At 40.4% G+C, this 17,582-nt stretch overlaps 1 protein-coding gene and 1 long non-coding RNA gene across 2 annotated transcripts in view; one reads left to right on the top strand and one right to left on the bottom strand.

The window, feature by feature from the left end:
* The window catches only part of CASR (calcium sensing receptor), a 146,669-nt gene that overhangs the window by 23,557 nt on the left and 105,530 nt on the right, over positions 1-17,582 (top strand). The gene's annotated exons all lie outside the window — the stretch shown is intronic.
* LOC117083425 lies at positions 6,556-16,597 on the bottom strand. The gene is made up of 3 exons (XR_004437081.1): positions 16,219-16,597; positions 7,338-7,496; positions 6,556-6,986 (listed from the first exon to the last, which is right to left on the bottom strand). It is a non-coding gene; the product is annotated as an uncharacterized LOC117083425 (long non-coding RNA).

The following is a 17,582-nucleotide window of genomic DNA, read 5'->3' as shown; positions in this document are numbered from 1 at the left end:
CCCTCTCAGTAGTGCTTTCTCTGTATCTTGTAGGTTTTGGTATGTTGTGTTTCCACTATCATATGTTTTACAAACTTTTTAAATTCCCTTTTTAATTTCTTTATTGACCTGCTGGTCATTCAGGAGCATATTGTTAATTTTTATATGTTAGTATAGTTTCCAAAATTCCCCCCATTTTTAATTTCTAGTTTTATTCCATTGTGGTCAGAGAAGATGCTTGATATTATTTTAATTTTTCTGAATGTTTTAAGACTATTTTGTGGCCTAATATATAGTTTATCCTTGAGAATGATTCATGTGCTGCAGAGAAAAATGTGTATTCTGCAACCATTGGGTGAAATATTCTACAAATATCTACCAAGTTCATTTGGTAGTGCAGAGTAAGTCTGATTTTTCTTTGTTGATTTTCTGTCTGGAAGATCTATCCAATGCCAAAAGTGGAATATTGCGGTCTCCAGCTATTATTGTATTGGGGTCTATCTCTCTCTAGCTCTAACAATATTTGCTTTATACATCTGGGTGCTCCGTAGTTAAGTGCATAGATATTTAAAACTGTTATATCCTCTTTCTGAATTGACCCATTAATCATTATATAATGACTTTCTCTGCCCTTTTTATAGTTTTTGTCTTGAAATCTATTTTATCTTATATAAGCATAGCCACTCCTACTCTTTTTTGATTTCCACTAGCATATTTTTCCATTGCTTTATTTTCAGTCTATTTGTGTCTGTATAGGTAACGAGTTGTTTTTGTAGATTGTCCAGTCTGTTTTTTATCCATTCAGTCATTTTATGTCTTTGATTGGTGAGTTTAGTCCAACTACATTCAATGTTATTATTGAAAATAAAAACTTACTCCTGCCATTTTCTTATTTGTTTTCTGGTTGTGGTCTTCACTTCCTTCTTCCTTTTGTTCTTATCTTCCTTTAAACAAAGGCAATTTTCTCTGGTGGTATGCTTTAATTTATTGTTTTTTATGTTTTGTGCATTCATTGTATGCTTTTTGATTTGAGGTTATTGTGAGGCTTAAAATAATATCTTATAATCTATTATTTTAAACTGATGACAACTTAACACTAATTGCATAAACAAACACAGTAGCTAACAAACAAGTAAATAAAATAACTCTAATAAAACAAACTCTACCTTTTAACTTTATCCCCCTGCTTTTTAAATTTTCATTGTTTCTATTTATATCTTGCTGTACTATCCATGTCTTGAAAAGTTGTTGCACCAATTATTTTCGATCAGTTCATCTTTCAGTCTTTCTACTCAAGATATGAGTAGGTTATGCACCACAATTATGGCGTTATAATATTCTGTGTTTCTCTGAGTACTTACTATTACCAGTGAGTTTTGTACTTTCAGATGATTTCCTTTTGCTCATTAACATCAATTTCTTTCAGACTTAAACCTCCCTTTAGCATTTCTTGTTGATGGTGTTGATGAAATCCCACAGCTTTTGTGTGTCTGGAAAGTATTTATCCTTCATGCTTAAAGGATATTTTCATCAGGTACTCTATTCCAGAATTTTAAAAAATCTTCCTTTGGCACTATTTGTTTATTTTATTTATTTATTTGTTTATTTATGTATTTATTTTTGAGACAGAGTCTCACTCTGTTGCCCAGGCTGGAGTGCAATGGCGTGATCTTGCCTCATTGCAACCTCCACCTCCCGGGTTCCAGTGATTCTGTGCCTCAGCCTCCCAAGTAGGTGGGACCACAGGCACATACCACCACCCATGGCTAATTTTTGTATTTTTAGTAGGGATGGGGTTTCGCCATGTTGCCCAGTCTGCTCTTGAACTCCTGACCTCAAGTGATCCACCCATCTCTGCCCCCAAAGGGCTGGTATTAACAGGCATGAGCCACCGCACCTGGCCACTTTAGCACTTTAAATATCCCACTCTCCCCTGGCATATAAGGTTTCCACTGATAAGTCTGCCGCCAGACATATTGAAGCTCCATTGTATGATTTTGTGTGTGTGTGTTTTTGTTTTGTTTTGTTTGAGACGGAGTCTTCTTTGTCACCCAGGCTGGAGTGCAGTGGTGTAATCTCGGACCACTGCAACCTCCACCTCCTGGGTTCAAGCAATTCCCCTGTCTCAGACTCCCAAGTAGGTGGGACTACAAGAGTACACCACCACTCCTGGTCAATTTTTGTATTTTTACTAGAGATGGGGTTTCACCATGTTGGCCAGGCTGGTCTCAAACACCTGACCTCAAGTGATCCATGTGCCTCAGCCTCCCAAAGTAAGTCATCATTTGTTTCTTTTCTGTTACTGCTTTTAAGATTCTTTCTTTATCCTTGACTTTTGGGAGTTTGATTATCAAATGCCTTGAGGTAGTCTTCTTTGGATTAAATCTGCTTGGTGTTCTATCACATTCTTATACTTTGATACTGATATCTTTCTCTAGGATTAGGATGTTCTCTGTTATTGTCCCTTTGAATAAACTTTCTACTCCTGTCTCTCTCTCTATCTCTTCTGTAAGGCCATAATTCTGAGATTTGCCCATTTGGGGCTATTTTCTAGATATTATAGATGTACTTCATTCCTTTTTATTCTTTTTTCTTGTGTCTCTTTTGACCATGTATTTTAAAATAGTCTACCTTCAAGATCACTAAGTCTTTCTTCCGCTTGATCAGTTTTGCTGTTAAGAAACTCTGTTGCTTTCTTCAGTATGTCAATTGCATTTTTCAACTACAGAATTTCTGCCTGATTCTTTTTAATTTCAATCTCTTTGCTAAATTTATCTGATAAAATTCTAATTTCCTTCTCTGCGTGTCTTAAATTTCATTGAGTTTCCTCAACTCAAGTATTTTGAATTCTCTCTCTGAAAGGTCACTTTTTCCTGTGTCTCCAGGATTGGTCCTTGGTGCCTTATTTAGTTCATTTAGTAAGGTCATATTTTACTGGATGGTCTTAATGCTTGTGGATGTTTGTCAGTGTCTGGGCATTGAAGAGTTAGGTATTTATTGTCATCTCTGCAGTCTGTGCTTGTTTGTACCCATCCTTCTTGGGAAGGTTTCCCAAGTATTTGCAGGGACCTGGGTGTTGTGATCTATGTTTTTGTGTCACTACAGCCATATCTGCATTAGGGAGCACCCAGAACTCAGTAGTGCTCTTAGAGACTCGTAGAGGTACAGTCTTGGTGGTCTTGATTAAGATCCAGAAGAATTATCTGAATTACCAGGCAGAGACCCTGTTCTTGTCTCTTACTTCCTCCCAAACAAATGTAGTCTTTCTCTTGGCTGAGCTGCCTGGAGCTGAGGAAGGGATGACACAAGCACCCTTGTGGCCGCCACCATTGGGACTGTGCTGGGTCAGACCTGAAGCCAGCAAAGCACTTTGTCTTGCCCAAGGCCTGATGTAACCACTACCTAGTTACTGTCTATGTTTACTCAGTGCCCTAGGGCTCTACAATCAGCAGGTGAAGAAGCCAACGAGGCTTGTGTTCTTCCCTTAAGGGCAGCGAATTCCCCCAGGCCCTGGGCAGATCTAGAAATGCAGTTGGGAGGCCAGGATTTGAATCAAAAACTTTAAAATTCCATCTGGTGTTCTATTCTACTGCATCTAAGCTGTCCCTCAAACCACAAGACAAGGTCCTTCCCTTGCACCCTCATCTTACCACAGTCAGAGGAGTCTCTCCCAGTGGCTGCCATCACCACTGGTCCAGTGGGAGTTCTGCCAGGCCACTGCCAATGTTCACTTAAAGCCCAAGGCTCCTTAGTCAGCTTGTGGTGAATGCTGCCCAGTCTGGGACTCACCCTTCAAGGCACTGGTCTCCCGCTGGGGTAGAGTCACTTTCAGTCTACGTGTATCTATGTAGGTGAAGTGTTATTTTATTAGATTGCCCAGGGAAGGCTCAAAAATGGCATCCAAGAGGCAAGGCCTGGAATTGGGGACCCCCAAGAGCCTACTTGGTTCTCTACCCCACTGTGGCTGAGCTGATACCTGAAAGCACAAGACAAAGTCCTCTTTATTCTTTTTTTTTTTTTAATAGGAGTCTTGCTTTTGTCCACTTGGCTGGAGTGCAATGGCATGATCTCAGTTCACTGCAACCTCCGCCTCCTGGGTTCCAGCAATTCTCCTGCCTCAGCCTCCCAAGTAGCTAAGACTACAAGCACCTACCACCATGTCTGGCTAATTTCCATATTTTTAGTGGAGATGGGGTTTCACCATGTTGGCCAGGCTGGTCTCAAACTCCTGACCTCAGGTGATCCACCCACCTCGGCCTCCCAAAGTGCTGGGATTACAGGCAAAGTAATCCCTTTACTCTTACCCCTGCTTTTCTCAAGCAGAAGGAGTCTCTCCTCATAGCCATGTTGGAATGCAGTAGGTCATACTTGAAGCCAACACATCTCAGCGACTCACCCAAGGACCATGGCATGTGCTACCTGGCTACTGCCCCGATTATTCAGAGCATAAGGGCTCTTTAGTCAGTACATGATGAATCCTGGCAAGACTGGGTCCTTTTCTTCATGGCAGCAGGATCTCTTTGGCCAAGAGTGTGTCCAGAAGTGTTGTCCAGGTGCTAGGGCCAAGAATAGGAGACTTACAACTCTGCCCAGTGCCCTAGCCTACTGTGGCTGAGCTGGTAACCAAGATGCAAAACAAAGTTTTATTTACTCTTCACTCTCCTCATGTGGAAGGAAGGAGTCTTTCAGTGCTGTGAGCTGCACTGCCTGGGGTTTGGGGAGGGGTAGCACAAGCACTTCCTTAGCCACCCTGACTGGTGTTTGACTAGGTCCTGTGTCCCCGAAGTCCACTGGCTCTGAGCATAACACAGCATTAAGACTTGCCTAGGAGTTGCAGTCCCTGTGGCCTGAACTGCCTTTCAAGTTTATTTAGAACCCCAGAGCACTTTAGCCCAGAGTGGTGAGGCTTGCTGGAACTCAAGTTCCAACCACTTGGATGAGTGGCTCCCATCTGGATAGGACTGGTTTAAATGCTCTCTCCATGGGCATCAGCTGAGTTCTGCCCTGTGTTGCTTTCCACTGTGGCAGGGTAGTACTGAGTTCCAATGCAAAGCCCCATAATTGCTGCACTCTTCCTCCTCCAAGTGCACAGAGTCTTCATGGCACACAGCCACTGTGAGGATAGGGGAAGGGTGACAATTCATGACTGTCTATCCTACTCTCCTCAGTGCCTCTTTCAGTGATATGAAGTTAAAACCGGGTACTGTGATTGTTCACATGATTTTTAGTTCTTATGATGGTGGTTTTTTAGTGTAGGTAGATGTTGAATGTGGCTGACTGCCATGGTTACTGCTTGAGACCATCACTATGACAGCTACTACTGTTACTACTTAAGACTGTCATTACAAGAGCTACTTTCTCAAGAAACACTTGTGCCTCGGTCGTGACTGCCCTCAGCATTTCTTCCAGGTGGCAGACGCAGTTTGTCTGTTTTCCAACATCCTGCTTTCAGGAGAACAGTTTGCTGTTTACTCATATAGCCTCCAGTGGTATACTGAGTTGATCACGAACCTCACTCCTTCAGCCTGCAACAGTTAAATTGAGTGTTCTTGCAGGGAGGATGATCAGTGGGGGCTTCCATTTTGCCATTTTGCTCCTCCTCCCCAGAAGTCAAGTTCTTGGTTAAATTTTGATTATTTATATTTTTCTGCTGATTTTTCCACTTTACATTGCCAAATATATTAACAAAATGAATTTTGTTTCTTCTATTAATTATGTATACTTTTTTGTTTCTAATGACATTTGTGACATCTCTTTTTGTGTTTTTTGACTTGGCAAAATTTTTCCATTTTATTGCTTTCTTGGAAGAATACTAGTTGTTTATTGAAGCACTGGATTTTTTGTGTTTTTATTTTATTAATTTCAGTCTTTAACTTCTATTGATTTCTGTCTTCTATGTTTTTAGGCTTATGTATTGTTCCTTTTTTGACTTAAATATTTACTTACTTTACGTAGTACTTATTTTTTTCCAAGGAGTAAATTTAAGACTACAAATTTTTCTTTGAATAATACTTTGTTTAAATTCAACAGGTTTTTATATGTGCTTATTGCTAGATCATTTATAATGTCAATTTGATTTCTTAACATAGGAATTACTTAGAATACTTTTTGTTAACATCCAAGTGTAGAGATTTTAAACTGTGGTGTGCACACACTTATAGTTAGTTATTGTAATTAGAATAATTAAATACTTTTTAAAATGTGGCTTTTATGAGGTCTACTTTGGAGAATGTGTTGTTTTCTATGTAGTCTAATACATGGACAATTTAAAAAATACATTCTAGAGGTGATCAAAAAAGAACTTGCCACGCACATCCATGTGAAGAGACCACCAAACAGGCTTTGTGTGGCAATAAAGCTTTTTAATCACCTGGGCGCAGGTAGGCTGAGTCCAAAAAGAGAGTCAGCGAAGGGAGATGGGGTGGGGCAGTTTTATAGGATTTGGGTAGGTAATGGAAAATTACAGTCAAAGGGGTTGTTCTCTGGCAGGCAGGGGCGGGGGTCACAAGGTGTTCAGCGGGGGAGTTTCTGAGCCAGGAGAAGGAATTTCACAAAGTAATGTCATCAGTTAAGGCAGAAAATGCCATTTTCACTTCTTTTGTGATTCTTCAGTTGCTTCAGGCCATCTGGATGTATACGTGCAGGTCACAGGGGATACGATGGCTTAGCTTGGGCTCAGAGGCCTGACAGAACTATTCTATGTTGAATACAGTGTTGTACATACGTGTGTATGTTTAATCAGTCTTAATTGTGTTGTTCGTGTACTCTGTCTTATTCATTTTTTATCTAACCAATCTTTTAATTTCTTTAAAAAGATGTCTTAATTCCCCTTTTATGAATGTTAATCTGATAATTATCTTTGTTCTTCCAATAAATTTTCTGTTTCAAGATAATTTTTGGTATATTATCTATGTGCTTTTTGCTCTTGGTAATGTCTTCTTTCCCAGTTTTTCTTCCTCCATTCAAACCAGACCTTGCACCTTTCATGCCTCAAGGGAGGAAAACTGCTACAGAAAAGAAAACAGAAGAAAATAAAATTCAATATTAGAGTTGAATGCTTTTGAGTGGTAGGTGCCTGCATTTCACAGACCTAACTTATGATGTATTACAGTCCCTAAGCTATTAATAGATTTGTAAGAATTATGATGTTTTAATAGCTAGGTTTTACTATCTCAGACTAAATGCAGGTATACTTTGGAGATATTGCAGGTTTAGTTCCAGACCACCCCAATAAAGTGAATATCTCAGTAAAGTGAGTCACATGAATTTTTTGTTTCCCAACACATAAAAAAGTTATGTTTGCATTAAACAGTAATATATTTTGTGTGCAATATATTACACCTAAAACATATACATACCTTAATTTTAAAATACTTTATTGCTAAAAAAATTCTGATGATCACCTGAGCCTTCAGGGAGTCGTTCTCTTTTTGTTGGTGGAGAGTCTTGCCTGCTGTTAATGGTTGCTGACTGATCAATGACGTTGTTGCTGAAGGTTGAAGTGGCTGTGACAATTTCTTAAAGACAGCAATGAAGTTTATCATATAGATTGGATCTTTCACAAAAGACTTCTCTGTAACATGTGATGCTATTTGATAGCATTTTACCCACAGTGGAACTTATGTCAGAACTGGAATCAATACTCTCAAACCCAGCTGCTGCTTTTTCAACTAAATTCATATAATATTCTAAGTCATTTGCTGTTATTTCAACAATCTTCACAGTATCTTTGCTAGAAGTAGATTCCATCTTAAGAAACCACTTTCTTTGCTCATCCATAAAAAGCAACATCTCATCTGTTCAAGTTTTATTATGAGATTTCAGCAATTCCGTCACATGTTCAGGCTTCACTTCTAATTCTAGCTTTCTTGTTATATCTACCACATCTGCAGATACTCCCTCTATTGAAGTCTTGAAGGCCTCAAAGTCATCTATGAGGGTTGGAATCAACTTCTACCAAACTCCTATTATTATTGATATTTTGACCTCCTCCCATGACACCTAGAATGGTGAATTTTTTCCAGAAAGTTTTCAATTTACTTTGCCCACATCCATTAGAGAAACCACTATCAATAGCAACTATAGCCTTACAAAATGTGTTTTTTAAATAATAAGACTTGGAAGTTAAAATTACTCTTGATCCTTGAAATGCAGAATGGATGTTGTGTTAGTGGGCATGAAAACAATATTCATGTCCTTGAACATCTCCATCAGAGCTCTTGGGTGACTGGGTGCATTGTCAATGAGGAGTAATATTTTGAAAGGAATCCTTTTTTCTGAGCAGTAAATCTCAATAGTGGACTTAAAATATTTAGTGATCCATGCTGTGAACAAATGTACTATCATCCAGGTTTTCTTGTTCCATTTATAGGGCACAGGTAGCATAGATATAACATAATTCTTAAGAGCCCTAGGATTTTTGAATGGTAAATGAGCTTGAGTTTCCACTTAAAGTTACCAGTTGCATTAGCCCCTAAAAAGAGAGTCAGTCTGTCCTTCACAGCTTTGAAGCTAGACACTGACTTCTATCTAGTTATGAGAGTCCCAGATGAAATATTCTTCCAACATGCGACTATTTCATCTACACTGAAAATCTATTTAGTGTGGCCACCTTATCAGTTATCTTAGCTGGATAATTTGTTGCAGCTTCTATATCACCACTTCCTGGTTGCACTTTTATATTATGAAGATAGCTTCTTTACTTAAAACTCATGAACCAAGCTCCGAGCTTCAAATTTTTCTCCTGCAGCTTACTTACCTTTCTCAGCCTTCATAGAATTAAAGAGAGTTAGGGCCTTGCTCTGGATTAGGTTTTGGCTTAAGGTAATGTTATGGTTGGTTTGATTTATCCAGACCAATAAAACTTTCTCCATATCAGCAATAAGACTGTTTCACTTTCTTATCATTCATGTGTTTACCAGAGTAGCACTCTTAATTTCCTTCAAGAACTTTTCCTTTGCATTCCCAGTTTAGCTAATGGGTGCAAGAGCCCTAGCTTCCAGACTGTCTTGGCTTTTGACATGCCTCCCTCACTAAGCTTCATCATTTCTAGCTTTTGATTACAAGTGAGAGATGTGTGGCTTTTCCTTTCACTTGAGCACTTGGAGGCCGTAGCAGGTTTATTATTTGGTTTAATTTCAATATTTTTGTTTCTCAGGGAATAAGAAGGACAGGTGGAGAGACAGGGAAAGAACCGGTTGGAGGAGCAGTCAGAACATACAAAACATTTATCAGTTAAGTTTGCCATCTTATATGGGCAAGATTTATGGCACCTCCCAAAATTTACAATCATAACATCAAAGACCACTGATCACAGATTAGTGTAACAGACATAATAATAATGAAAAAGTTTGAAATACTGTGAGAATTGCCAAAATGTGACACAAAGACTTGAAGCAAGCACATGCTCAATAAAGTGAACCACAGTGGTCAGGACTCAAAATGGTTTCAATGAACTGGAATGCCAGGATATCCAGCTAAGATACCAACAGATTCAAGCTGGATACAGTGATGCATGCCTGTAGTTGCAGCTACTGCGGAGGCTGAGGCAGGATGATTGCTGGAGCCAAGGAGTTTGCACAACAATCACACCTACAAATAGCCACTGCACTCCAGCCAGGACAACTTAGCAAGACCCTATCTCTAAAACAAACAAAAATCCCACAAAATTTAGCAGGAGCTGATTCAAGTTGTATAGGGTCTGAAGCCTATAGAATTTGAAATCCCCTCTTTAACAACAACAACAAAATACAACATTATGAATAACAAAACAAAAATCAAGTACAAAAGTGAGTATTTATTAGCATGGGAAAGAAATCACCACAGTCTTGGAGTTATGTCCCATTATTCAGAGAAGCTTACCTTAAAATATTTCTTGATTACAATCTAGTTTTTATTCCCCACCTAGAACACTCTACAAGTCCCATAATCTCTCAGCATTCACAGAGGCCATACAAATGAAAGACTCCAAAGCTTAAGCTTTATTTAGCTCTTTATTAGCTTCAGAGTATAACTACCTCTGGCCAAAGTTCTACGTTTATGTTAAAATAATTAAATTGTATTTTAAAATACAGGATGAAGAGAGTCTGACTTTGAGACACTTGTGTTAAAAAAAATCACGGGAATTTTCTTCATTCACAATCTTCCTGTGCATTAATATTATGACAGTAAATAAAAATGAGCCAGCTTAGGCACGGGGTATTCTAACTTTACCACATGCGCTAGTCAAATCACTTCTGGGAGTTCAAATTGAAAAAGAAACATCAGCAAAGCAGAGCCATGTACTAAGGGAAGCAGACAATGTGATGAAAGAGAGAGATTCTTGCCATATGAGGAAAGGACTACTGAAAGAACTAAAGTGTTTGGCTTTGGGAAGTAAACACTGCTGGGAGATTGCTGATGAGGAGTTGTGTGCCACTTCAAACTATATTACAAGGTTACAGTAACCACATTGTATGATACTGGTACAAAACAGACACATAGACCAATGGAACAGAATAGAGAATTCAGAAATAAGACCACATACCTACAACCGTCTGAACTTTGACAAATCTAACAAAAACAATGGGGAAAGGATTCCCTATTTAATAAATGGTGCTGGGAGAACTAGCTAGACAAATGCAGAAAATTGAAACTGGGCCCCTTCCTTACGCCTTATACAAACATTAACTCGAGATGTATTAAAGACTTAAATGTAAAACCCCAAAGTGTCAAAACCCTAGAAGAAAATCTAGGCAATACCATTCAGGACATAGGCACAGGCAAAGATTTCATGACGAAAACACCAAGAAATTGTGACAAAGCAAAAACTGACAAATGGGATCTAATTAAACTAAAAAGCTTCTGCACAGCAAAAGAAATTATCATCAGAGTGAACAGACAACCTACAAAATGGGAGAAAACTTTTGCAATCTATCCAGCTGACAAAGGTCTGATATACAGAATCTACAAGGAACTTAAACAAATTTACAAGGAAAAAAAATATTAAAAAGAGGGCAAAGGATGTGAACAGACACTTCTCAAAAGAAGATATACATGCTGCCAAAAAAATACATGTAAAAAAAGCTCAGCATCACTGATCTTTAGAGAAATGCAAATCAAAACCACAACGAGATACCATCTCACACCAGCGAGAATGGCGCTTGTTAAAAGTCAAAAGACAACAGATGCTGGAGAGGTTGCAGAGAAAAAGGAACACTTTTACACTGCTGGTGGGAGTGTACCCATTAGTTCAACCATTGTGGAAGACAATGTGGCAATTCCTCAAAGATCGATAGGCAGAAATACCATTTGACCCAGCAATCCAATTACTGGGTATATACCCAAAGAAATATAAATTATTCTGTCATAAAGATACATGCACACATATGTTCATTGCAGCACTATTTACAAGAGCAAAGACATGTCATCAACCTAAATGCCCATCAATGATAGACTGGATAGAGAAAATATGGCACATATACACCATGGAATCTTATGCAGCCATAAAAAGGATTATCTCCTTCGCAGGAACCTGGATGGAGTTGGAAGCCAGTATCCTCAGCAAACTAATGCAGGAACAGAAACCCAAACACCGAAAAGTTCTCACTTGTAAGTGGGAGCTGAATGATGAAAGCATATGGACACATGCAGCGGTGGGAACAACAGGGTTGGGTGGGAGGAGGGGGAGCATCGAGAAGAACAGCTAATGGATGCTGGGCTTTATACCTAGGTGATAGGATGATCTGTGCAGCGAACTACCATGGCACACGTTTACCTACGTAACAAACCTGCACACCCTGCACATGTATCCTTGAACTTAAAATAAAAGTTGAAGGAAAAAAAAAAGACTTACTCTTATTGTTCTAGAGAAAGAAAGAGTGAGAGTTGCAAGCAGCCGATTTCAACCCAATGTAAGTCAATTCAATTCAATAAATATTTATGGTGTCTAGTATTTGCCAGAAATGTTTTCTGGCACTGGAGATCAAGCAGTGACCAAAATGGACAAAAGTTCTCCTCTCATCGAGTTTACATTAATGCAAGAGAGATAAATAACAATACATAAATATGTAATATGTCAAATGTTGAGGTGATGATGTACCGTAAGAAGAAAAATACAGCAAAGTACCAGCAACAGTCAATTGAGAATAAAATTTTTTAAAGATGCCAAAGAAAATTGCAGCAAAAAGCATCAAACATCTAAGAATAAATCCAGCAAAGTATGTGCAAGACTTCTACACAGAAAACTGTAGGAAGCATTAGTAAGAGAAATTAAAGAATACTTAAATAAATAGAAGGCTATACTGTGTTTGCAGATTGGAACTCTAAATATTATCAGGATGTCCATCTTTTCCAAAATCGACCTATAGATTCAATGTAATTCCCTCAAAATTAAGGGGTGTGTGTGTGTGTGTGTGTGTGTGTTCAGATGATTCTAAAAATGTGTATGAAAGTAAATGCTCACGGAGAGGCAAGGTGAACTTAAAGAAGAATAAAGTTAGAGAACTTATTGTACCAGATTTCAAGACTCATCATAAAGCCACAATAAGACAGTGTGATATATTAGCAAAAGAACAGACAGACAGGTTGATGGGATACAATAAAGAGTAAAGAAACAGACCCACACGTATACTGATACTTTATTTATGACAATGATGACACAGAGCAATAGAGGAAGGTGGATATTTTCAATAAGGTGCTGAGTCAATTGGATATTCGTTGGAAAATAAATGAAACTTCACCTATACAAAAATCAATTCCAGGTGGATTTTAGATCTTAACGTAAAAGGCAAAATAATAAGGCTTTTAAAAGATAACATTGGAGAATACATTCGTGACTTGATGTAGGCAAAGTTTTCTGACCAAAGCAGGACCAAAACACAGTAACCATCAAGAAAAAGATTAATAAATTGGACTACACTAAAAGTAAGAACTTCTATTCATAAAAAGGCACTATTAAGAGAGAAAAAAGGCAAATCACAGAAATGGAAATGATATTTGCAGTATTTACAGTCTTAGTAATTAAAGAGTAAATTTTAAATGTTTTCACCACAAAAAAGGTTAAGTATCTGAGATGATGAATATGTTAACTAGCTTGACTTAATTATACACATTGTGTTAGCAAATTATAAAATCACTTTGTACCCCATAAATTCACATAATTATAAATTGGAAATTTACAATTAAAAATCTATACTTGACAAATAACCTATACCTAAAATATAAAAGGAACACTTACATATTAGTTTTTTAAAAGAGAAATAATCCAATTTTTTTAAAAGAAGGAGAGAAGGAAAGACAGGCTTTTCATTGAAGAGACTATCCAAATAGTCAATGAACATTTAAAAAGATATTCAGCTTCACTAGTCATCAGGGAAACACAAATTAAAACTGCAATGAGATACCACTTTACATCAGCCAGAGTAATAAATAATCTTTTTTTTTTTTTTTTTTCTGAGATGGAGTTTCACTCTTGTTGCCCAGGCTGGATTGCAATGGCACAATCTTGGCTCACCACAACCTCTATCTCCTGGGTTCAAGTGATTCTCCTGCCTCAGCCTCCCAAGTAGCTGTGATTACAGGCATGCACCACTACACCCGGCTGATTTTTTTGTATTTTTAGTAGAGACGGGATTTTTCCATGTTGGTCAGACTAGCCTTGAACTCTCGACCTCAGGTGATCCGCCCGCCTCGGCCTCCCAAACTGCTGGGATTACAGGTGGGAGCCACCACGCCCAGCCATAAATAATCATTTTTTAAAAGATTATACCAAGTGTTGGTAAGGAAAAGAATACGTAAGAACTCTCATTTGCCACTGGTGGAAATGTAAATGAGTATGACCACTTTGAAAAATTCTTTGGTAATATCTTCTAAAGCTAAACATACATACCTTTTGACCCTGTAATTCTACTGCCATATATTGCTCAACAGAAATGCAAGCACAGGCACACCAAGAAGTAGCTACATGAATGTTGATAGCAGCATTATTCATAATAGTTTAAAACTGGAAGCAAACTTGAATGTCCATCAAGAGTAAAATCATTCAATAAATTGTGATACAGTCATACAAAGAATATTATATAGCAATGAAAAGAAAAAAAAAACTACTGCAAAATATGGTTGAATCTCACAAATGTTGTTGAAAGAAGCTAGACCAAAGGAGTATTTACTAAATAGTTATATTAATACAAATATAAATGACATATAGTGTTATATATCAGGTTAGTAGTTACTCTGTGGGTTTTGCAGAATGAAAAAGGGTATGGAGGATTTCTATAGTGCTATTCAAGTTGTACAGATTTCTACATGTGTGCTATATTTCAATAAAATAAGTAAAGTAAATTAAAACAAAACAAAAAATAGGCTGGCACCTGAGTTTCTTAATCCAAGAGGAGTTAGGGCTGTGGGTGAGAGATTGAGAAAATACTACACTAATGAGACAGGAGACTGGGAATCCAGAAAGAAAGACAATGAGAAATTCACAGTATTAGGATTGCCTAAATGTTTTTAAAGAACAGAGTATTTAATGTTCACTTTAAAATTGTGTTCTATTATGACTGTAATCCCAGCTCTGTGGGAGGCCAAGGTGGGTGGATCACTTGAGGTCAGGAGTTCAAGACCAGCCTGGCCAACATGGTGAAACACCATCTCTACTAAAAACACAAAAAACTAGCCAGGCATGGTGGTGCATGCCTGTAATCCCAGCTACTCAGGAGGCTGAGGCAGGAGAATCACTTGAACCCGGGAAGTGGAGGTTGCAGTGAGCCAAGATGGTGCCACTGCACTCCAGCGTGGGTGACAGAACAAAACTCAGTCTCAAAAAAAAAAAAAAAAAAAAGGAGGGAGAAGAGTGCCCCAGAATGAGAGAGAAGGAAATGCAAAGGTCCAACACAGGGTATGCTGGGCACATCCAAAGACCAGCAAGGAAACCAGTGTGTGTGAAGCCAAGGAAGATGGTAGGGAGAAGATCAGAGACATAGCCAGGACCAACATGATGCTGGCCTTAATGGACCATGAATTTTACTGAATTTCACTCTGAGACAGGAATCCATTACAGACATGGTTTTGAGCAGAGAAATGATTGAATCCAAGTTTATTTTTAAATGTATCATTGCAGTTGCTTTGGGAAGAACCACCAGATAGGAGGTCTTCTAAGAGAGAGATGATGCCAGCTTGGATAGAGCTGGTAGTGGTGGAGACAGGAAAAAGAGGTTGAGTCTCGATGTATTTTGAAAGGCCGTCAGGCCGGGCGCGGTGGCTCAAGCCTGTAATCCCAGCACTTTGGGAGGCCGAGACGGGCGGATCACGAGGTCAGGAGATCGAGACCATCCTGGCTAACATGGTGAAACCCCGTCTCTACTAAAAAAAATACAAAAAACTAGCCGGGCGAGGTGGCGGGCGCCTGTAGTCCCAGCTACTCGGGAGGCTGAGGCGGGAGAATGGCGTAAACCCGGGAGGCGGAGCTTGCAGTGAGCTGAGATCCGGCCACTGCACTCCAGCCTGGGCGACAGAGCGAGACTCCGTCTCAAAAAAAAAAAAAAAAAAAAAAGAAAGGCCGTCAGCACTTGTGGCTGGTTGGAAATGGTGCGTGAGGAAAGAAGAGGCATCAGAGGTGTCTCAGGAAGGAGCTTCCTACTCCAGTCGAACAAGCTTCCCCTGATGTAGCTCCTCCAGCGGAAGCATTTAGTCCTTCCACTAGACTGTCTGAATGATCTTTTCCCTCCAGCTTATCTTCCATATAGGTTCCCAAGTGGCTTTCTGTTCTTAGCAATCAGGGGGCCAGGTGATGTCTACACACCAAATATTCTTGAACCATAAGACAATCAGATTATGGTTTTGTACATTATGAATTTTCAGACTTCATGGTTTCAAAATAAATTTCCTATACCAAAAATACTTTTTAACTGTTGGTGACCCTATGTGCCCACTTTTCCCCGCACATCCATTTTAATACTGGTCCAAAGGGTTAAAAAAAAAATAGCAAGGGGACCTGCCTTAGGGGAAACAGAGGCCACAAGATATGGAATTTGGGGACGAGAAATGCCGGAACACGAAAGGAAGGAAGAACAGCCCCCATCATCTTGGCCCCCGGGATGTTACGAATAGAGGAAACACCAGAAGAAGGTGTAAGGGAGTAAATGATTGACGTGTAAACAAACATCCTAACAATTTAAACCCTCCCAAATATTGTCTCTTTCAAAAGTTACTTTAGAGAGAATCTACTAGTGTGTCTGGAATTGGTGGGTTCTTGATCTCACTTACTTCAAGAATGAAGCCGCAGTCCCTTGCGGTGAGTGTTACAGTTCTTAAAAATGGTGCGTACGGAATTTTTTCCTTCAGACTTTCATATGTGTTTGGGGCTTCTTCCTTCTGGTGGGTTCGTGGTCTCTCTGTCAGGAGTGAAGCTGCAGACCTTCGTGGTGAGTGTCACAGCTGTTAAAGGCAGCGCGTCTGGAGTTGTTCGTTTTTCCCGTTGGGTTTGTGGTCTCATTGGCTTCAGGAGTGAAGCTGCAGACCTTCGCGCAGTGACTGCTACAGCTCCTACAGGCAAGGTGAACCCAGAAAGTGAGCAGCAGCAAGAGTTATTGCAAACAGCGAAAGAACAAACTTCCCACACTGTGGAAGAAGTCCCAAGCGGCTTGCAGCTGGCTGGCTCAGGTAGCCTGCTTTTAGTCCCTTATTTGGCCCCACCCACATCCTGCTGATTGGTCCCTTTTACAGAGAGCTGATTGGTCCACTTTACAGAGAGCGTACTGGACCGTTTTGACAGGGTGCTGATTGGTGTATTTACAGTCCTCTAGCTAGACATAAAAGTTCTCCAAGTCCCCACTAAGTTAGCTAGATACAGAGTACCAATTGTTGTATTTACAAACCCTGAGCTAGACACAGAGTGCTGATTGGTGCGTTTACAATCCTTGAGCTAGACACAGAGTGCTAGACAGAAAAGTTCTCCAAGTCCCCACTAGGTTAGGTAGACACAGAGTTAGCTAGATACAGAGTACCAATTGGTGTATTTACAAACCCTGAGCTAGACATAGTAGTTCTCCAAGTCCCCATCCGGCTCAGGACCCCAGCTGGCTTCACCTAGTGGATCCTGCACGGGGGCTGCAGGCAGAGCTGCCCGCCAGTCCCGAGCCACGCCTGCACTCCTCAGCCCTTGGACTGTAGATGGGACCGGGCGCCACGGAGCAGGGGGCGGCGCCCGTCGGGGAGGCTTGTGCCGCGCGGGAGCCCACCGCAGGTGGGGGAGCTTAGACATGGTGGGCTGCAGGTCTCGAGCCCTGCCTCACGAGGCCCGGCGAGAATTTGAGTGCAACGCCGGCGGGCCGGCACTGCTGGGGGACCCGGCGCACCCTCCGCAGCTGCTGGCCGGGGTGCTAAGCCCCTTACTGCCCTGGGCCGGCCGCGCGGGCCGGCAGCTCTGTGTGCGGGTCCCGCGGAGCCGCGCCCGCCGGAACTCGCACTGGCCCGCGAGCGCAGCGCGCAGCCCCTGTTCCTGCCTGCGCCTTTCCCTCCACACCTCCCGGCAAGCAGAGGGAGGCGGCTCTGGCCTCAGGCAGCCCAGAGAGGGGCTCCCATGGTGCCGTGGCGGGCTGAAGGGCTCCTCAAGCGCCGCCAGAGTGGAC

The sequence above is a fragment of the Trachypithecus francoisi genome, unplaced genomic scaffold (genome assembly GCF_009764315.1).
Source record: "Trachypithecus francoisi isolate TF-2019V2 unplaced genomic scaffold, Tfra_2.0 Lachesis_group0, whole genome shotgun sequence".
Classification (NCBI taxonomy): Eukaryota; Metazoa; Chordata; class Mammalia; order Primates; family Cercopithecidae; genus Trachypithecus; species Trachypithecus francoisi.
Note: the sequence above shows the minus strand (reverse complement) of the source record. Positions and strands in the feature narration are given on the sequence as shown.